The sequence below is a fragment of the Petromyzon marinus genome, chromosome 71 (assembly GCF_048934315.1).
Source record: "Petromyzon marinus isolate PM22_M1 ecotype Great Lakes invasive population chromosome 71, UKy_Petmar_22M1.pri1.0, whole genome shotgun sequence".
Taxonomy (NCBI): Eukaryota; Metazoa; Chordata; class Hyperoartia; order Petromyzontiformes; family Petromyzontidae; genus Petromyzon; species Petromyzon marinus.
The window spans coordinates 841,308-862,129 of record NC_133737.1 but is presented as its reverse complement, the minus strand read 5'-3'; the positions used below and the strand labels follow the sequence as shown (position 1 = coordinate 862,129).

General features: G+C 48.9%; 1 protein-coding gene and 1 pseudogene across 1 annotated transcript in view; both read left to right on the top strand.

The window, feature by feature from the left end:
* The window catches only part of LOC142906878 (uncharacterized), a 57,529-nt gene that overhangs the window by 26,758 nt on the left and 9,949 nt on the right, over window positions 1-20,822 (top strand). The gene's annotated exons all lie outside the window — the stretch shown is intronic.
* Window positions 7,248-17,711, top strand: LOC142906831 (uncharacterized; annotated as a pseudogene).

Genomic DNA, 20,822 nt, shown 5'->3' with positions numbered 1-20,822 from the left:
GTCTACACACACGCATGACGTCATCCCGGCTGGAGGCGGGAATGACGTCAGGGCCGGTTCTGGGCTCCGGGAGGCCACGAGGGTGGTGTGAGGCCGTGGCACTCTCTGTGACCCCGGCTGGACACGTGACTGGACCCCAGTGGGGGCTGGGGGCCTAGGGGGCACCTCAGAGGGCACGTGGACAGCAGGGGGGCTTCGAGAGGGTTTTCGAAGGGAGGCGTGGCCGGGGTGGGGCCCGGGCACGCCGAGGCCCATATAAGCAGCCTCCTCACAAGGTTCGAGGCTGCCCGTATCAAGAACGAAGATGCATCGTGAAGACGCGAAGAAGAGTCAAGCCTCCAGTCAGCGGACCTGGCAGTAGCCCACCTCTCTGGGTCACGCTAGAGTATTTGATAAGTATGTGTTAGCTAGAGTAGGTTGGTGGTCACCACCTTATGTGCAGTGTTATATTACTTACCGTTCTAATAAATCAGCGTTGCCTCCCAAGGAGTCGTGTGTGCACCTAATTCGAACCCACTACATTTGGTGTCAGAAGTGGGATAAAATAAATAACGTTAGGTGTTATCCTAGTCAGTATAATATGTGCACGATTACTACAACTTACCTGCTCACTTTCACACGACGAGGAGGCGAGACGATCATCTTCGGGGCAGCCCCGGGGTTCTGCAGCCTCGGTGAAGGAGGGAGATGGCACTGCAGGCGGGGCAGCAGCACGCACATCACGCCGCTGCTTCGCCGCCATCGAGAGAGAGAGCGACGGAGCTGGAGGAGAGAGGACGCCGCTGCTGCGGGTGCCTGGGCGGGAAATTCGCGCGCGCATGGTGCACGCGCGGCCGCCATCTTGGCGGGCGGTCGGGACGCGGTTCCCGCCAAAACGCCGTTCCCGCCATTCTCAACGCCTGTGGAGGGAGATCTTGGGCCGTCTTGGTGGCATCCTGTGCTCACCATCCAAGAGTCTTCAAGTTCCACAGTGCAGCCTCCGTTCCTCACGGCCTCTCAGGCGAGTCGTGACACAATGCACCCGGCCCTAAAACACACACTTCACCCATCTTGCGTGCGTCGGGTTGCGATTAGGTGTTTTTTTTACTCGCTGGGTTGCGAAGCGTGTTAGTTGGGTTGGGTGCGTGGTAGATTGACGCGGCGCCCGTGCGTGTGTCTGCTTTGTAACAGTGTTAAGTACGGCGTCGGGATTGTTATCTTAAGGAGCCAGTTAATTATTAATTCGGCTATGTGGGGGGTCTCGGGCTCCGTTAAGATCCAGTGAATTGCCGGGTTAATGATTTGTTGACACTTTGTTTGATTGCCGTTGCGGAGTCGTGATTGTTTTTGCGTATACAGTATGGCGCTTCGCTCGTGAATGTTGTCAATGTGTGACTGCGAAACTTTGCTTGTGAGTGTTAACAATGTATGCTTTGTATGGAGCTTTGTTCGTGATTGTTAATATATAGCTTGTGCCACATTTGTTAACGAAGTGTTGATTGTATGGGATTTTTCTCGAGATCGCGATGTGTGGACTGTGTGTACTGCATAGACTGTCTCTCTGCACTGATACGGGTTGTGACGTACATTGTTGTGATCCTTGTTGCGGATCGTTAAATTGTGATGGTGACATGGTGCCAGTGATTTGGATTGTGCTGCTGGCTGTGGCTAATCTGGGCCAAAGATCCTGACCAGAATGCCCCCCTGTCATTGTTGCGTGTTGACAAGAGTGTGGTCCCGTCATGCTGTGGCTGATGGCTTGACCTGGCGGCCCGGAGATCGAGACACTCTGAGGCACGTCTGAGACAGTGAGCCAGAGGCTCAGGGAGCTTGTGGTGAGTTGCTCGCTCAGCTCGGTTGGTACAGCTAAATGCTGCAATGCGAGGCTTGGAGAGAGGGGTTGGTGTGTCCTCTCAACCCGGTTGGGACAGCTGATTGCTGCAATGCGAGTCCTGGAGAGAGGTGTTCTTGTGTCTTCTCAGCTCGGTCGGAACAGCTACATGCTGCGATGCGAGTCTTTGAGAGAGACTGGGTTATAATTCCCCCGATACGGCCGACACGTGCGCGTCGGAAAGGCGGGGGGTGCTACCGAGTGGCATGAGATGTCTGGGTTGGCCTTCAAGGGAGGGCTTCTGAGTTGTGCGAGCGCGGAAAACGCGCGTGGGGCCGCCATTTTGTGTGAGCGCGGGAAACCGCAGGGGATGCGGCCGCCATTTTGTACGTGCATGGGTATTTGTGTGAACCATTTCTGGGCAAGAGCAGGCATTTTTTTTTGTCAGGTCGATTTAACATTTTTTTTACAAAAAATGTAGATACTGAGGCAACGCTGAAGTGCGACTTCTTTGCCCAGTACATGGGTCAACCTGGAAGCATGACTTCCTTGACCCGGGATGTTGTACAACATCCAACGGTTGTACCTTTGGTTGCAGCATACTGGCTCGACCTTGGAAGAGTGACTTCCTTGAGCCAGTACATGGGTCGACCCTGAAGTGCGACTTCTTGACCTGGGACGTAGGGAGACGTCCGGAATGTTAAGTGGTGTTTGTAGGTGGGTGTTAGACTTTCGGTCTTCGCCCTATTGCCACCTGTGTGGTGGAACGGTAACAGGGCGGTGTGAGACCCTGCCATCTATGGGGTGGTTGTGTGGTTTTGGTTTGATTTACCGGTGTTGGTTGTGCATCCAACGCGTCGGAATCTATGTATTTTTGTTTTTATTTCTTCCGCCGGGCGGAATACGATCATCTCCACTTCCCTGGGCCGGGTGGCTGTCGTGTCCGACGAGCTGAGGCGTGGGCTTGTGGTGCTGTGCCTCAGGAGGTGGTTTCTCCTTGTCACAGGATTCCTGCACCTGCCGCCCTTGGAGTCGCCGGTTGTGCTGACCGGATGTGGACTTGAAGGGAAGAGTGGAGCGCCCGTACGTCACTCCTGCTCATCCTGTTGCCCAACTCCTGGGGAGGGGCCGTGCCCTTTTTGGGCCTTTTTCAAGTTCCCCCAGGACCTCCAGGGAGAGCGTGCTCGCCTCCCCTGGAGGCTCGGCCACGCGAATTCGTTTGAAGACTGGCCGCTGTCCATGACTCTCACACCTTGTTGATTGCCTACACCGTTGTCAAGCAGCCACATTCATATGTCGGTGCATGCGTACAAATTCACACGGATGGGATGTGCTAAGGGATAAGTGGGTTGACCAGTTCTTTTGGTGTACATGTTGTTGTTGGTTCCCCTCATTCCATACATTCTTCCCTTCCCCTCCTCTCGGTGTGTGTACATATGTTTCTCGGGGTGATTATTGTCGGTCGCCGGTTGTTTGTTGTTGTTGGAGGCACACTGTTTTTTTTCTGTATTGTCACAGCCGAGACGGCTGTTTTTTTTTACATGGGGGAGGGTGATGTAGTGATTGTAGAATCACTACTGTGTACACACGCACAAGCGTGACGTCACTATGCGGGGGAGCGTCATGACCACGCGGGTCTACACACACGCATGACGTCATCCCGGCTGGAGGCGGGAATGACGTCAGGGCCGGTTCTGGGCTCCGGGAGGCCACGAGGGTGGTGTGAGGCCGTGGCACTCTCTGTGACCCCGGCTGGACACGTGACTGGACCCCAGTGGGGGCTGGGGGCCTAGGGGGCACCTCAGAGGGCACGTGGACAGCAGGGGGGCTTCGAGAGGGTTTTCGAAGGGAGGCGTGGCCGGGGTGGGGCCCGGGCACGCCGAGGCCCATATAAGCAGCCTCCTCACAAGGTTTGAGGCTGCCCGTATCAAGAACGAAGATGCATCGTGAAGACGCGAAGAAGAGTCAAGCCTCCAGTCAGCGGACCTGGCAGTAGCCCACCTCTCTGGGTCACGCTAGAGTATTTGATAAGTATGTGTTAGCTAGAGTAGGTTGGTGGTCACCACCTTATGTGCAGTGTTATATTACTTACCGTTCTAATAAATCAGCGTTGCCTCCCAAGGAGTCGTGTGTGCACCTAATTCGAACCCACTACACAGGTAACTCAGGTGAGACTCATTGTTCTTGTGATACAGGGCAAAGGGTTTTTTTTGTGTTTTCAGGAAGCATCTCCCTCTGGAGCAACTCATTGTCTTTGAAATAGGGAGCACACTCGGATCATTCATCAGCTACAAGGCATACGACTCAAAAGTTACACGTAGAGGAGAAACATTCTCTACAGCACTAATTATAATTTTGTTTTACGTGTTGACGTAGATTTTGTCGAATAAGGTCGAGAAATGGTCCTTGCTTATTAACGTCTGGATGTCCATAACTATCGGTTGAAGCAGCCCGGCTGCTCTTGAGACGCTGTACACCAATAAGGGTCCACAGGTGGCTTGCACTGAATCAATAATGCACTCCCATAAGGCTGTGCTAGTTATTGTTTGTGTAAAACATTCCTTTGTTTTGTGGAGAGATCGATAAATGAAAGATGTCGTGTCTGCTGATCTGCGTCATACCAAGGAAGTAATTTGAGAGACTACATTTGAAATGCATTTTTGGTACAGATTTGTATTCGGTTACAAGGCAGAGCACATCTAGTAGATGCATTGTCCACAACAACACTCATTAGAATTTTGCATGACGTCTTATATGTTGGTGAACTAGGACTAGAAATGGCCCTTGCTGATTAGCGTCTGGATGCTCACAACCAAGGGTTGAAGCAAGCCTGACCGCCTGCGGTGCCCCTCAACCATTTACGGCCTAGGGCCAGGAAAGTCACGAAAAAAATTGCACACGAACGACGCCTCCACGCAAGCTCCCGATGCTCAGTTTTGAAGTTTTAAAATGAAACGGTTTTAATTTGATTGTTTTGAATTAGATAATTGTATTTCTTCATTAAAAGCTTATTCATTGAAAACGATATTTGGTGTGAATTTTCTCTCGTCGTTAAGTAGATGGCCTTGCCGGGGGATTCGGTTCGATGCGGACTTTCACCTGGTTGGGATCGCGGGATCGAGATGAGGCGACACAGAGCTGGCCGTGCGAGAAGACCACCATCTGCAGATCGATTCCAACGCGATCGAACGTCTGTCCCTGCACCTCCGTCGTTCATGCAGGGGGCGCGTAGGTTTGCAGCGCCCCCTGCATGAAAACGACGGAACGTGCAGCGTTAGTCACGAAGTTGTGCGTAAGCGCCATAACAAAGCGCTGTAAGCTGACCTGCCACCACATTCATGGGTCAACAGGGGGCAGCCGAGAGAGCGAGAGAGCGAGGTGCATTGGGGTCGACCAAAGTAAACCCCTGCACCCCCCCCCCCCCCCCCCCGTGACTGGAGACTAGCACCCCTGACCCCCACCCGTCCCTAAGGCCCATTAAGATAAGACCTTCCAGAAGGTTCTGGGAGGGGGGGGGGTCAAGAGGGGAGTGGAGACCCCGACCTGGGGTTAAAAGCCCAGCCCTCTGGACGGGCCGTGCAGTGTTCACCAACTCAAGCCTGAAGACATCCGAAGACCTGAAGACTGGACCAGCACCCGGGGACCCTCAACCGAGGCTCTTGTTAGAGCCGGGTTGTAGCGGACCGAGGTGGCTCGGACACCCTGGGACCCTCCCCGAGCTCTAGCCAGAGCCGGGTTGTAGCGGACCAGAGGTGATCTCCCGTACCCTGGCTGGGACCCTTAACGCCGGGCTAAGGGACCCGTGGGTAGCAGAGCCCGGAGTGTGCAGGCTGCGATAGAAGGGAGGCTGTCACTCGCGTAGGCTATCAAGTGGAAGGGGCCGTACCCCTTCATGGTACAGTAGTGTGTAGAGCCGAGTTCGAAAGAGTTGTTATAATAAACGCGTTGCCTCAACCAGACGTCTCCATGTGGTTAGTTAAGGACACAACACTTATATAAAAGAGAATAGCCAGTGCGTTTTCAAAGTACCTTCTTTTTAGAGAAATAAATTTCGCATGAGCCCACCGCATTAAAACGATGCTCAGCTGAGCGGGGTGAGCCACGGGGGGGGGGGGGTCACCTTATCTTTGCCACGTGCCGTAGCTCACGTGACTTCTGCTGCGACAATGTCTGGATGTTTTCGCCTGAGGACGACCGCTCGTGTTGCGATAAAACGTCGTGATTTATTGTACTTTTTCTACCTGCGTGACTTCACTCAAAGAACCAAAGAGTATGAAAGACGTCTTGTCTGCTGATCTTGTTCATATCTATCTACATTGATATCCCACATTGCTTACACGTACACACCACATACAATGAAATAAATAGAAACTGGAACGACTTCCGGGGATGGGCAAAGATTGAGGAATCTCTTTCAATGGAGCGAGTTAAGTTTGTTCGATTCAACATCTCTCTGTCCATCTGTGTCTCTGTTCCCCTCTGTGTCTCTCTCTCGCTGACTGTGTCTCTGTCATCTCTGTATCTTTCTTTCTGTCTTCCTCTTGTCTGTGTCTGTCCACCTTTCTCTTGTCAGTCTCTGTGTGTGTCTCTATCAGCATCTTTCCAACCGTATTCAACTACTGTCAGTAGCAACATGCGCCAATTCAACTTTCATGGCCCACGACTGCACGCGACTCAAACTTGCTCCGAGTCTCTGTGTGTACGTTGAACTTATTTCGCACCATACGTAGCCAACCATGCTAATCTGTTGGTCTCTGTGTGAGTCTCTGTGTGTTTCTGGAACTTCTTTTGCACTGTACGTAGCTGAACCTGCACAGGAGGAGCGGCTGGTATCTGTGGAGGTGTGGGCTGGGTACATCTGTCAGCAGGAGCGAGAGACAATGAAGCTCCCAAGCATTCACTACGTTACCAACATCATATTTGCACTCATAAATCGCTTGCCTAATTGCCTCAGCAACTCGGTGTTTCGTATCGAATCTCATCTCAAACAAGCGAAGGACCCCCCCCCCCCCCCAAGTGGCAGCTGCCCCTGTGTGGCACAAGGTGGCCCTGCACCGGCCTGCACGTGGACATGAGTCTGTCGGTAGGGGGCGATCATTGAAGCGTCATCTCCGTTGTGTAGTTTCTGGATAATGTTTGGAATTACCCCAATTTTGACCGTGACACAAATATGCAATGACCTGCGCGTTGTGAATGACACAACGCTATGTTTTATAGCGTGACGTCACCGCTGCCTGGGTCACTGCCCTTACCTATTCAACTAGAATCCTTGTTTGGGCAAAGCTACTCCCGGTGACTGGCGGCTCATTAACATAATATATTCATGAAAGCCGTCGCGAGTTTATTGCGACGAGTTTGGCACCCACGCCCACAGAGCCGCTCATTGTGGGAGGGGAGTGTTTTGTACCCCGCAAGTGACGTCATGTCAACTCCTGCTGCTGCGTGACGTCACGAAGTAACAGGAAGCTGTTGCTCCGCCGTGCACTGAAATCCGAGGTGAGACATTCTCATCGCGGTTGTGGTTGTGGTGGTTGTTGTGGTGGTGGTTGTTGTTTACCGAGGTAGAGCCTCGCTCTCTCTCTCGTAGGGATGTCAATTGAGTAGCAGCGAGCATGGAAGCGATGTCCAGGTTGGAAATTTACAGGACGGGGCCTAGCCACGCGGGGCCTTGCCTCCTGCCCTCGCCTGATCGCGTTTGCTTCAATTCTCTCGCTTAAGTTTAATTTGTCTTCACTCGGCTCGCCACTTTGTCACTTTGTTTTACTTGTTGTTGTGGTGGTTGTTGTGGTGGTTGTTGTGGTGGTTGTTGTGTTGGTGGTTGTTGTGTTGGTGGTTGTGGTGGTGGTGGTGGTGGTTGTGGTGGTTGTTGTGGTGGTTGTTGTGTTGGTGGTTGTGGTGGTTGTTGTGTTGGTGGTTGTGGTGATGGTTGTGGTGGTTGTTGTGGTGGTGGTTGTTGTGGTGGTTGTGGTGGTTGTTGTGGTGGTGGTGGCTGTGGTGGTTGTTGTAGTGGTGGTTTTGGTGGTGGTTGTGGTGGTGGTTGTTGTGGTGGTGGTTGTGGTGGTGGTTGTTGTGGTGGTGGTTGTTGTGGTGGTGGGTGTTGTGGTGGTGGTTGTTGTGGTGATGGTTGTGGTGGTGGTTGTTGTGGTGGTTGTGGTGGTGTTTGCTTTAGTGGTGGTGGTTGTGGTGATGGTTGTTGTGGTGTTTGTTGTTGTGGTGGTGGTTGTGGTGGTGGTTGTTGTGGTGGTGGTTGTTGTGGTTATTGTGGTGGTTATGGTGGTGGTTGTGGTGGTTTTTGTGGTGGTTGTTGTGGTTTTGGTGGTGGTGGTTTTGGTGGTGGTTGTGGTGGTGGTTGTTTTGGTGGTAGGTCTGGTGATTGTGGTTGTGGTGGTGGATGTGGTGGTTGTTGTGGTGGTTGTTGTGGTGGTTGTGATTGTGGGGGTTGTGGTTGTGGTGGTGACTGTGGTGGTGGTTGTTGTGGTGATAGTTGTGGTGGTGATTGTTGTGGTAGTGGTTGTTGTGGTGGTAGTTCTGGTGATTGTGGTTGTGGTGGTGGTGTGGTGGTTGTTGTGGTAGTGGTTGTTGTGGTAGTGGTTGTTGTGGTAGTGGTTGTTGTGGTGGTTGTGGGGGTGGTTGTTGTGGTGGTGGTGGTTGTGGTGGTGGTTGTTGTGGTGGTTGTTGTGGTGGTGGTTGTGGTGGTTGTGGTGGTTGTTGTGGTGGTGGTGGCTGTGGTGGTTGTTGTAGTGGTGGTTGTGGTGGTGTTTGTGGTTGTGGTGGTTGTTGTGGTTGTTGTGGTGGTTGTTGTGGTGGTGGTTGTTGTGGTGGTGGTTGTGGTGGTGGTTGTTGTGGTGGTGGGTTTTGTGGTGGTTGTGGTGGTGGTTGTGGTGGTTGTGGTGGTGGTTGTGGTGGTTGTTGTGGTGGTTGTTGTGTTGGTGGTTGTGGTGGTTGTTGTGTTGGTGGTTGTGGTGATGGTTGTGGTGGTTGTTGTGGTGGTGGTTGTTGTGGTGGTTGTGGTGGTTGTTGTGGTGGTGGTGGCTGTGGTGGTTGTTGTAGTGGTGGTTGTGGTGGTGGTGGTTTGGTGGTTGTTGTGGTGGTGGTTCTTGTGGTTGTGGTGGTGGTTGTTGTGGTGGTGGTTGTTGTGGTGGTGGGTGTTGTGGTGGTGGTTGTTGTGGTGATGGTTGTGGTGGTTGTTGTTGTGATGGTTGTGGTGGTGTTTGCTTTAGTGGTGGTGGTTGTGGTGATGGTGGTGGTGGTTGTGGTGATGGTTGTTGTGGTTGTTGTGGTGTTTGTTGTTGTGGTGGTGGTTGTGGTGGTTATTGTGGTTATGGTGGTGGTTGTGGTGGTTTTTGTGGTGGTTGTTGTGGTTTGGTGGTGGTGGTGTTTGGTGGTGTTGTGGTGGTGGTTGTTTTGGTGGTAGGTCTGGTGATTGTGGTTGTGGTGGTGGATGTGGTGGTTGTTGTGGTGGTTGTTGTGGTGGTTGTGATTGTGGGGGTTGTGGTTGTGGTGGTGACTGTGGTGGTGGTTGTTGTGGTGATAGTTGTGGTGGTGATTGTTGTGGTAGTGGTTGTTGTGGTGGTAGTTCTGGTGATTGTGGTTGTGGTGGTGGTTGTTGTGGTAGTGGTTGTTGTGGTAGTGGTTGTTGTGGTAGTGGTTGTTGTGGTGGTTGTGGGGGTGGTTGTTGTGGTGGTTGTGGTGGTGGTTGTTGTGGTGGTTGTTGTGGTGGTGGTTGTGGTGGTTGTGGTGGTTGTTGTGGTGGTTGTTGTGGTGGTTGTTGTGGTGGTGGTGGTGGCTGTGGTGGTTGTTGTAGTGGTGGTTGTGGTGGTGTTTGTGGTTGTTGTGGTTGTTGTGGTGGTGGTTGTTGTGGTGGTGGTTGTGGTGGTGGTGGGTGGGTGTTGTGGTGGTTGTGGTGGTTGTTGTTGTGGTGATGGTTGTGGTGGTTGTTGTTGTGGTGATGGTTGTGGTGGTGTTTGCTGTATGTGTGGTGGTTGTGGTGGTTGTGGTGATGGTTGTTGTGGTTGCTGTGGTGTTTGTTGTTGTGTTGGTGGTTGTGGTGGTGGTTGTTGTGGTGGTGGTTGTTGTGGTGGTATTGTGGTGGTGATTGTGGTGTTGTGGTGGTTTGGTGTTGTGGTTGTGGTGGTGGTGTGGTGGTGGTGGTGGTGGTGGTGGTTGTGGTGGTGGTTGTTGTGGTGGTAGTTCTGGTGATGTGGTGTGGTGGTGGTGGTGGTGGTTGTTGTGTGGTTGTGGTGGTGGGCTGTGGTGGTGGTTGTTGTGGTGGACAGTGTGGTGGTGATTGTTGTGGTGGTGGTTGTGGTGGTGAGTTGTTGGTGTGGTTGTGGGTTGTGGTGTATTTGTGGTTGTTGTGGTAGTGGTTGTTGTGGTAGTGGTTGTTGTGGTAGTGGTTGTGGTAGTGGTTGTTGTGCTAGTGGTTGTGGTTGCTGTGGTGGTTGTTGTGGTGGTTGTTGTTGTGGTGGTGGTTGTTGTAGTGGTGGTTGTTGTGGTGGTGGTTGATGTGGTGGTGGTTGTTGTGTTGGTGGTGGTTGTGTTGGTGGTGGTTGTAGTGGTGGTGGTGGTGGTTGTTGTGGTGGTGGTTGTGGTGGTGGTTGTTGTTTACCGAGGTAGAGCCTCGCTGTCTCTCTCGTAGGGATGTCAATTGAGTAGCAGCGAGCATGGAAGCGATGTCCAGGTTGGAACTTTACAGCGCGGGGCCTAGCCACCCGGGGTCTTGCCTCCTGCCCTCGCCTGATCACGTTTGCTTCAATTCTATCGCTTAAGTTTAATTTGTCTTCACTCGGCTCGCCACTTTGTCACTTTGTTTTACTTTTAAATATTCACGAAGTTTTTATTTCATTCTTTTTTTACCAGGCCAAGCCCGCTTGAGCTGCTGTGCTGCTTTTGTTTTTAGAAGCGACCTGCTGACATCACAAGGTGAGGCTCGTCAACAGCATGGCGGTGTTCACTCTAGACGCGTGGCGGTGTTCACTCTAGACGTGTGGCGGTGTTCACTCTAGACGCGTGGCGGTGTTCACCCTAGACGCGTGGTGGTGTTCACACTCTACATGTGGAGGGGAACCCCGGGTATCGGGAAGGAAATCCACGCAACCACGGGAAGAGAGATAGAGACACACAACTTCGGCTGTGTTGATTGATCCTCAATGAATTTGCTTGGTGGAGTGAGGAAGCATTAATTCTGAGAAGGTGAACGTGGCCAGGCGTGGGTCTGGACACACCATCACCTGTGTAGCATGCCAGTCCGTGACAGTGGTGGAGCCAGTCGGGGTGGGGTGACACGTGCCCCCCCAACAGTCCGATCGAAATCCCTAATTTCGATTGGATCATTGGGGTTTATTAGTAACTAGCTTCACTACCCGGCTTTGCCCGGAACTTGGATTCTTGTCTTGGATATATTTCATATTACCTTATATTTCACTGAAAAACCCTTAAATGTTGATGCTTGCAAGAAGGTAAAAAGCCAAAACAAATCAAGTTACCTAAATCGGTTGTTTTCACTCAAGGAAATTTAACCTTAATCCACTTCTACGCAAGGTCGATTTTCGCCACTCTGGAATGAATGACGTGGGGAGCTGAAAATAGTCGCGTTCACTTAGAAATTTCAAACAGCATAAGCTGTGAAAATTTCATGACGCCAAAGCTCAGCGTTGGAGAGGTTTTGCTGCTTCACACAAACAAACAGATGTAATTTTCTGCTTCATATTTAAGATAGCCGTTCTACCCGTTCTTCGCACGGATATGTATTGAAACTCCGAGAAACCAATGGCTTCATCGGCCAGAAGCGACGCACCACTTAAAATCTCCCGGCACGCTGTGAACAGCTCTAAGCATTGCAGAGCGCTTAACTCAGGTGTGTTGCGGGTTGACATAACAAACTTCATGGTCATACAAAATACAAAAATATATTTTTATAATAAAGTATTAAAGCTTTCATGACTGCATAAAATTACTCATTGGTTTTTTCGGTAAAGTCACGTATGTAGAAATACAATAAAATTATATTTAAACAAAAAACAATCACGACGCTTCGATCACAATGCAAGCGATCTTCATCAGGTGTCAAGAACAAATCACGGAGGTAAATACAACAAAAAGATGAGAGACGAGAATTCAACAAACCTGAAAAAACATGTGAAGCACATCCAGTCAGGCCAACAACACAGACACTTCCTGGCATTCCACGAATTTTAGAAGAGTGTTAAATTTCGTGTTCAACCTTTGGATTGCAAATACCAGCATAGATAGAATAAAAAATACGAGGTACAAGGTCAGTAGAAATACATATACATGTCCACCAAGAGGTAAGGGGGGAGGAAAGACGGGCAGGGAGGCAGAGAGAGAGGGGGGGGGCGGAGGGATGAACAGAAGCTTAAATAGGAAATACGGTTGGAGGGGGGGAGGGGCCAGAGCGAGTGCGGCAGCTCAAACACGCACATCTTACACATACAAAACGGCAGCTCAAAAAAGGACCACCTCTTGTAGATACAAAATGGCAGCTCAAAAAATGACCACCTCTTGTAAATACAAAATGTCAGCTCAAAAAAGGGCACATCTTACACGTAATTACAACGGTAACTTCCCCGTAGAAGTGTGATAATAAAGTATTAAAGCTTTCGTGACTGCATAAAATTACTCATTGTTTTTTTTGGTAAAGTCACGTATGTAGAACCTCGTATTTTTCATTCTATCTATGCTGGTATGTGCAATCCAAAGGTTGAATACGAAATTTAACACTCTCCTGAAATTCGTGGTCTGCTGGGAAGTGTCTAACTGTGTTGTTGGCCTGACTGGATGTGCTTCACATAATGTTTTTTCAGGTTTGTTGAATTCTCGTCTCTCATCTTTTTGTTGTATTTACCTCCGTGATTTGTTCTTGACACCTGATGAAGATCGCTTGCGTTGTGATCGAAACGTCGTGATTGTTTTTTTTAAATATAATTTTATTGTATTTCTACATACGTGACTTTACCGAAAAAACCAATGAGTAATTTTATGCAGTCACGAAAGCTTTAATACTTTATTATCACACTTCTACGGGGAAGTTACCGTTGTAATTATGTGTAAGATGTGCCCTTTTTTGAGCTGCCGTTTTGTATTTACAAGAGGTGGTCCTTTTTTGAGCTGCCATTTTGTATTTACAAGAGGTGGTCCTTTTTTGAGCTGCCGTTTTGTATGTGTAAGATGTGCGTGTTTGAGCTGCCGCTCTCGCTCTGGCCCCTCCCCCCCTCCAACCGTATTTCCTATTTAAGCTTCTGTTCATCCCTCCGCACCTCCCCCTCTCTCTCTCTCTGCCTCCCTGTCCGTCTTTCCTCCCTCCTTATATTTTTATACTTTGTTCATTGTGTACAGTACGGAACCTACCCACATGCCAAATTTCAAGTGTGTAGCATGTTGGGAAGTATGCTAAACACTTTCGAACAGACACATATCCACACATTTCCCTTTTATAAATATAGATAAATCAGCATTTTGCGACCCCCACTGCCACCGTGTGGCATATTATTACGTGCCAGGGACTCTATGAGAGGACAACAGTCCGAGTTCAAAATTGGCAATAAGTCACGGCAAAGCTGTTACAAGCGACTCACAGAATTGTGCGCAGTTGCGTATACAGTACACGACTTCCCTGATGGCAAACATCTTCAGCGAGCGCGATGCCTATCATACGCGTCAAATAAAAAGCAAGGGACAAGTCCTTACTAACTAACAACTCCTTACAACTCCTTACTAACAACTCCTTACTAACAACTCCTTGCTTACTAACAACTCCTTACATACTAACAACTTACTTACTAACAACTCCTTACTTACTAACAACTCCTATCATTTTTCATTGCTGAAGGGGTTGCCCCATCTTCCTGAAAATCCTGGCTCCACCTCTGAGTGTGTGACAGGGTCAAGTTTGTATTTTGCAGTAAAGTCTATTAACTCTATTGAGCACGGAGGTTATATCAAAACAGTTTATTTCCTCTGGAACTTTTTGTAAGAATGGAGTCAGGAAGTTATCACAGCACATGTGTAGTTGAAGTCAGAACTGTTCATCCCAGCATTCAAGGACATCTGTGCCTGGCTTCACACCTCTAAGTTGCGATTGAACATTAATTTATGCATTTCTGCATAACACAAACAGTATTATTTTCAACACCCTTTGCTATGTCAGCTGAATTTAGCTTTCATAAATATTCCTTTTGAAGCCAGATAGCCGAAATTGTGTGCTCGGAGTTTTGGGTTAACATTCATTTTGAAGATACGAGGGCTTCTAGGCATGTTTATGACATTCACCCTCTCGTTGTGTGCCATAACAGCCCGTGTGATGAATTTGGGACACTTTTTCACTATATCATGAATATATGAATAAGTATAGATGTGTAAGTCATGTGTTACTGTGTGTATGCATTCCTCTGTGCCTCAATACTGACGTGTAGATGGTGTGGATATTCTTTTTTTTCTCTCTGCAGCTGTCGCTTCCTCTGCAGAATTTGTCTGATGGAGCAGAGTCACTCAGCGCAGCTCGGTGCAAACAGGCATCAATGCAACTGGCGTGCAAACAGCACGGATAGTACTGAACATTTGACACGGCACCAGATAACTCACACAGGAGAGAAACCCTTCAAGTGCAGTGTGTGCGGGAAGGCATTTTCACAGTCATCTGCTCTTGTAGCACACCAGAGAACACACACGGGAGAGAAACCCTTCAAGTGCAGTGTGTGTGGGAAGGCGTTTTCACATTCACCACATCTTCAAATACACCAGAAAACACACACGGGAGAGAAACCCTTCAAGTGCAGTGTGTGTGGGAAGGCGTTTGCACATTCATCTCCTCTTGTAGCACACCAGAGAACACACACGGGTGAGAAACCCTTTAAGTGCAGTGTGTGTGGGAAGGCGTTTGCACATTCATCACATCTTCAAGTACACCAGAGAACTCACACGGGAGAGAAACCCTTCAAGTGCAGTGTGTGTGGGAAGGCGTTTTCAGATTCATCTGCTCTTGTAAAACACCAGAGAACACACACAGGAGAGAAACCCTTCAAGTGCAGTGTGTGTGGGAAGGCGTTTGCAGATTCATCTGATCTTGTACCACACCAGAGAACACACACAGGAGAGAAACCCTTCAAGTGCAGTGTGTGTGGGAAGGCGTTTGCAGATTCATCTGCTCTTGTACCACACGAGAGAAGACACATGGGAGAGAAACCCTTCAAGTGCAGTGTGTGTGGGAAGGCGTTTGCACGTTCATCTACTCTTGTAACACACTAGAGAACTCACACAGGAGAGAAACCCTTCAAGTGCAGTGTGTGTGGGAAGGCGTTTGCACATTCATCTACTCTTGTAACACACCAGAGAACACACACAGGAGATAAACCCTTCAAGTGCAGTGTGTGTGGGAAGGCGTTTTCAAATTCATCTACTCTTGTAAAACACCAGAGAACACACATGGGAAATAAACCCTTCAAGTGCAGTGTGTGTGGGAAGGCGTTCACACAGTCATCTACTCTTGTAACACACCAGAGAACTCACACAGGAGAGAAACCCTTCAAGTGCAGTGTGTGTGGGAAGGCGTTTTCAGATTCATCTGCTCTTGTAAAACACCAGAGAACACACACAGGAGAGAAACCCTTCAAGTGCAGTGTGTGTGGGAAGGCGTTTTCAGATTCATCTGCTCTTGTAAAACACCAGAGAACACACACAGGAGAGAAACCCTTCAAGTGCAGTGTGTGTGGGAAGGCGTTTGCACATTCATCAAATCTTCATGTACACCAGAGAACACACATGGGAGAGAAACCCTTCAAGTGCAGTGTGTGTGGGAAGGCGTTTGCACAGTCACCACATCTTCAAAGACACCAGAGAACTCACAAGCATCAGAAGACCCACAAGGAGTGGAGTCTGAAATCAGCTTGTGGAAGTCAAAGTGGCGCAATGAGCCCATCCCTCATGAAACAAGAACCGGAAGAAAATCCAAGCTTGGACACTTTTAAAGGTATAGAGGTGAAATATGAACAAGTGATGGTGAAGAGCGAAGAAGTGAAGGTAAAATGTGAAGATGATTCAACTCCAAAGTCGGACCGACACATTAATGGAGGAAACGTGAAGCAGGAGGAGAATTCTGACTGAGGCAGAGCGAGGCAATTCTCAGCAGTTTGTGGAAGTGGAGGTGTGGGTGGACTTCCTCCGAGACAATACGAAGTCAATTGGAGACACGTTAGATGTGTAAGCTTGAGACGATGTCGCTCCAATAGATGCACCTTTGTCACAGGCCTTTAATGACAACAATAAAGTTGAACACTCAATTCCTAGGTTCAACCTGCAGGGTAAGAGCGGCCAGTCTTTGTGGACCTGTGGGTTGGGTAGATCTCTAACCATGAGCGAGAGTCAATAAGCTCCCAAGCATTCACAAGGTTCTAATTATTCCAATTATATGGTGGTTGCTTAATCGCCTCTGGCAATTCGGAGTTTTGTATCGTATCTTGTCTCAAACACTCGAAGAGCATCCCCAAATAGCAGATGCCCCTGTGTGGCACAAGGTGGTGGCCCTGCACTGGCCTGCATGTGGACAAGAGCCTGTCAGTAGGGGGTGATGGTTGATGTGGCATCTTGGTTGTGTAGTTTATAGGTAATGTTTAGAATTTGATACATTTTGACCCAGACGCCAGCATGCAATGGCCAACTCGTTTTGGCGCAATAGTATGTTGTACATACACTGTTAAGCAGACGGTGCATATTTTTTTTAAATAGCTTCTTGTTAATGCGATGTAACCTTACTCATTGGTTTTTTCGGTAAAGTCACGTATGTAGAAATACAATAAAATTATATTAAATACAAAACAATCACGACGTTTAGATCACAACACAAGCGATCTTCACCAGGTGTCAAGGACAAATCATGGCAAGAACAAATCATGGAGGTAAAAAAGATGAGAGACGAGAATTTAACAAACCTAAAAAACATGTGAAGCACAACCAGTCAGGCCAACAACACAGACACTTCCTGGCGGACCACGAATTTCAGAAGTGTTAAATTTCGTGTTCAACTTCTGGATTGCACAAACCAGCATAGACAGAGTGAAAATACGAGGTACATGGTCAGTAGGAAAGACGGAGAGGCAAAGAGAGAGAGGTGAACAGAAGCTTAAATAGGAAATAAGGTTGGGGGGGGGGAGCAAAAGGAGAGTGGCAGCTCATCTTGCGGCAGCTCAAAACAGCACATCTTGCATATACACAGAAGCGGGGGGGGGGGGGTGGGAACAGGCTTGGGGTGCACCTGTAATTCAATTTTGTTCAGATGCCTGTCAATAATTTAGAATGAATACTTGTTTGATTGTGTACGTACATGTAACATTTTGTGTATAAGGGTCAAACATTGAATAAGTGATGTTAAGACAAAGTGTGTGTTTTGGAAGTAACCTGTACAGATAACTCAGGTGAGACTCATTGTTCTTGTGATACAGGTCAAAGGGTATTTTATGTTTCAGGAAGCTTCTCCCTCTGGAGCAACTCATTGTCTTTGAAATAGGGAGCACACTCGGATCATTCATCAGTTACAAGGCATACCACTCAAAAGTTACACGTAGAGGAGATACATTCTCTACAACACAAATTATAATTTTGTATTACATGTTGATGTAGATTTTCTCGAATTAGGACAAGAAATGGCCCTTGCTGATTAACGTCTGGATGTTCACAACCAAGGGCTTGAAGCAAGCCAGATCGCCTGCGGTGCCTCTCACAACCATTTACGGCCTGGGGCCAGGAAAGTCACGAAAAAAATTGCACACGAACGACGCCTCCACGCAAGCTCCCGATGCTCCGTTTTGAAGTTTTAAAATGAAACAACTTTGAATTGTATTATTTTGAATTAGATAATTGTATTTCTTCATTAAAAGCTTATTAATTGAAAGCGATATTTCGTGTGAATTTTCTCGCGTCATTAAGTAGATGGATTTGCCGGTGGTTTGGTTCGATGCGAACTTTCACCTGGTTGGGATCGCGGGATCCAGATGAGGCGACACAGAGCTGGCCGTGCGAGAAGACCGCCGTCCGCAAATTGATTCCAATGCGATCGAACGTCTGTCCCTGCGCCTCCGTCGTTCATGCAGGGGACGCGTAGGTTTGCAGCGCCCCCTGCATGAATATGACGGAACGTGCAGCGTTAGTCACGAAGTTGTGCGTAAGCGCCACAACAAGGCGCTGTAAGCTGACCTGCCACCACGTTCACGGGTCAACAGGGGGCAGCCGAGAGAGAGAGTGAGGTGTGTACGGGTCGACCAAAGTAAACCCCCGCCCCCCCCCCGTGACCCGGGAATAACACCCTTGACCCCCCACACGTCTCTAAGGCCCCTTAAGATAAGACCTTCCAGAAGGTTCTGGGAGGGGGGGTTGGTGGTTCAGGAGGGGAGGGGTGACCCCGACCTGGGGTTAAAAGCCCGGCCCCCTGGACCGGCCGGGCAGTGTTCACCAACTCAAGCCTGAAGACATCCGAAGACCTGAAGACTGGACCAGCACCCAGGGACCCTCAACCGAGGCTCTTGTTAGAGCCGAGTTGTAGCGGACCAGAGGTGAGCTCCCGTACCCTGGCTGGGACGGGTCGTCCAGTCTTCCCTTAACGCCGGGCTAACGGACCTGTGGGTAGCAGAGCCCGGAGTGTGCAGGCTGCGATAGAAGGGAGGCTGTCACTCCTGGAGGCTATCGGGTGGAAGGGGCCGTACCCCTTCGTGTTACAGTAGTGTGTAGAGCCGAGTTCAAAAGAGTTGTAATAATAAACGCGTTGCCTCAACCAGACGTCTCCGTGTGGTTAGTTAAGGACACAACGCGTATATAAAAGAGAATAGCTAGTGGGTTATCAAAGTACCTTCGTTTTACAGAAATCAATTTCGCGTGAGCCCACCACATTAAAACAATGCTCAGCTGAGCGGGGCGAGCCACGGGGGGGGGGTCACCTTATCTTTGTCACGTGCCATAGCTCACGTGACTTCTGCCGCGACAATGTCTGGATGTTTTAGCCTGAGGACGACCGCTCGTGTTGCGATCGAAACGTCGTGATTTATTTTTTATTATTTAATTTTTTCGACCTACGTGACTTTACTGAAAGAACCAAAGACTATGAAAGACGTCTTGTCTGCTGATCTTGTTCATATCTGTGTACATCGATATCTCACATTGCTTACACGTACACACCACATGCAATGAAGTAAATAGAAACTAGAACGACTTACTTCCAGGGATGGGCAAAGATGGAGGAATCTCAATGGAGCGAGTTAAGTGTGTTCGATTCAACATCTCTCTATCCGTCTGTGTCTCTGTTCCCCTCTTTGTGTCTCTCTCGCTGACTGTGTCTCTGTCGTCTCTGTATCTTTCTGTCTTCCTCTTGTCTGTTTCTGTCCACCTCTCTATTGTCAGTCTCTCTGTGTGTCTCTATCAGCGTCTTTCCAACCGTATTCAACTACTGTCAGTAGCAACATAAGCCCATTCAACTTTCATGGCCCACGACTGCACGCGACTCAAACTTGCTCCGACTCTCTGTGTGTACGTTGAACTTGTTTCGCACCATACGTAGCCAACCATGCTATCTGTGGGTCTCTGTGAGTCTCTGTGTGTATCTGGAACTTCTTTTGCACCGTACATAGCCGAACCTGCACAGGAGGAGCGGCTGGTATCTGTGGAGCTGTGGGCTGGGTACATCTGTCAGCAGGAGCGAGAGACAATGAAGCTCCCAAGCATTCACTACGTTACCAACATCATATTTGCACTCATAAATCGCTTGCCTAATTGCCTCGGCAACTCGGTGTTTCGTATCGAATCTCATCTCAAACAATCGAAGGACCCCCCCCCCCCCCCCCCCCAGTGGCAGCTGCCCCTGTGTGGCACAAGGTGGCCCTGCACCGGCCTGCACGTGGACATGAGTCTGTCGGTAGGGGGCGATCATTGAAGCGTCATCTCCGTTGTGTAGTTTCTGGATAATGTTTGGAATTACCCCAATTTTGACCGTGACACAAATATGCAATGACCTGCGCGTTGTGAATGACACAACGCTATGTTTTATAGCCGCCGTTAAGCAGACTGTGCATATTTTGGTGAATGTTACTGGGGTAGCCAGGTGTGTCTGTCGGTGTTGAACCTTGAATCTCTGCAATAAATAGAGAATGTGCTACTGTATTCAGTTTAACACGTAGGCTTTCGCGACCAATATTATTCATAATAAAGGTTCTTGGGTTAGATCGCGTTTATTTATAAATGTGTCGCAACCCTCCACCACCCGACACGGCCAATCAGCAAAAAGTGTCACGTTGACAAAGACAAATAATTCACTACTTCAGCCCACCGGTGTGTTGAAGAGCTAATCCACATTTACAGTTTGAGTACGACGTTTCGCTGGTAAATACTTCCAGCATCATCGGGCAATTCGCCAGAATGGTAAAGCCCTCGCTTGCTCCCGGTTTTATATAGGGCAGCAGGGTGACGTCATCACTTAACTCATCAGGTGCAGTGATTAGAGGCGGAGGGGGGGGGGGTGTAATGTAATTATATAATCGATTAGTAATCAGTCATTGGTTATGATTAGTAATGAGTTGTAGATTAGTAATTCTTTAAATCAAAATGTAATGTGTATTATTTAATAATACGCTTCCAGGCCGCACTAAGCCGGTAGCTGTCAGAGCGATTAAAGTTATTCTTGTTCCTCTCAATTTCAATGGATTCTCTAATTAGTCTTTGCCAGTAATAATTAGTTTTACACACCACTGCAACATTGTCAAAATCAATTGAGTGTCCTTGTTGACAAGCATGTTCTGCCACTGCCGACAGTTGTGTTTGAGATAATTTAATATTTCTCTGATGTTCTTTTAGTCTTACGCTGATGTTACGTCCCGTCTGCCCAATGTAGCAGCTGCCACATGAACAATTAACACAACTGTCGGCAGTGGCAGAACATGCTTGTCAACAAGGACACTCAATTGATTTTGACAATGTTGCAGTGGTGTGTAAAACTAATTATTACTGGCAAAGACTAATT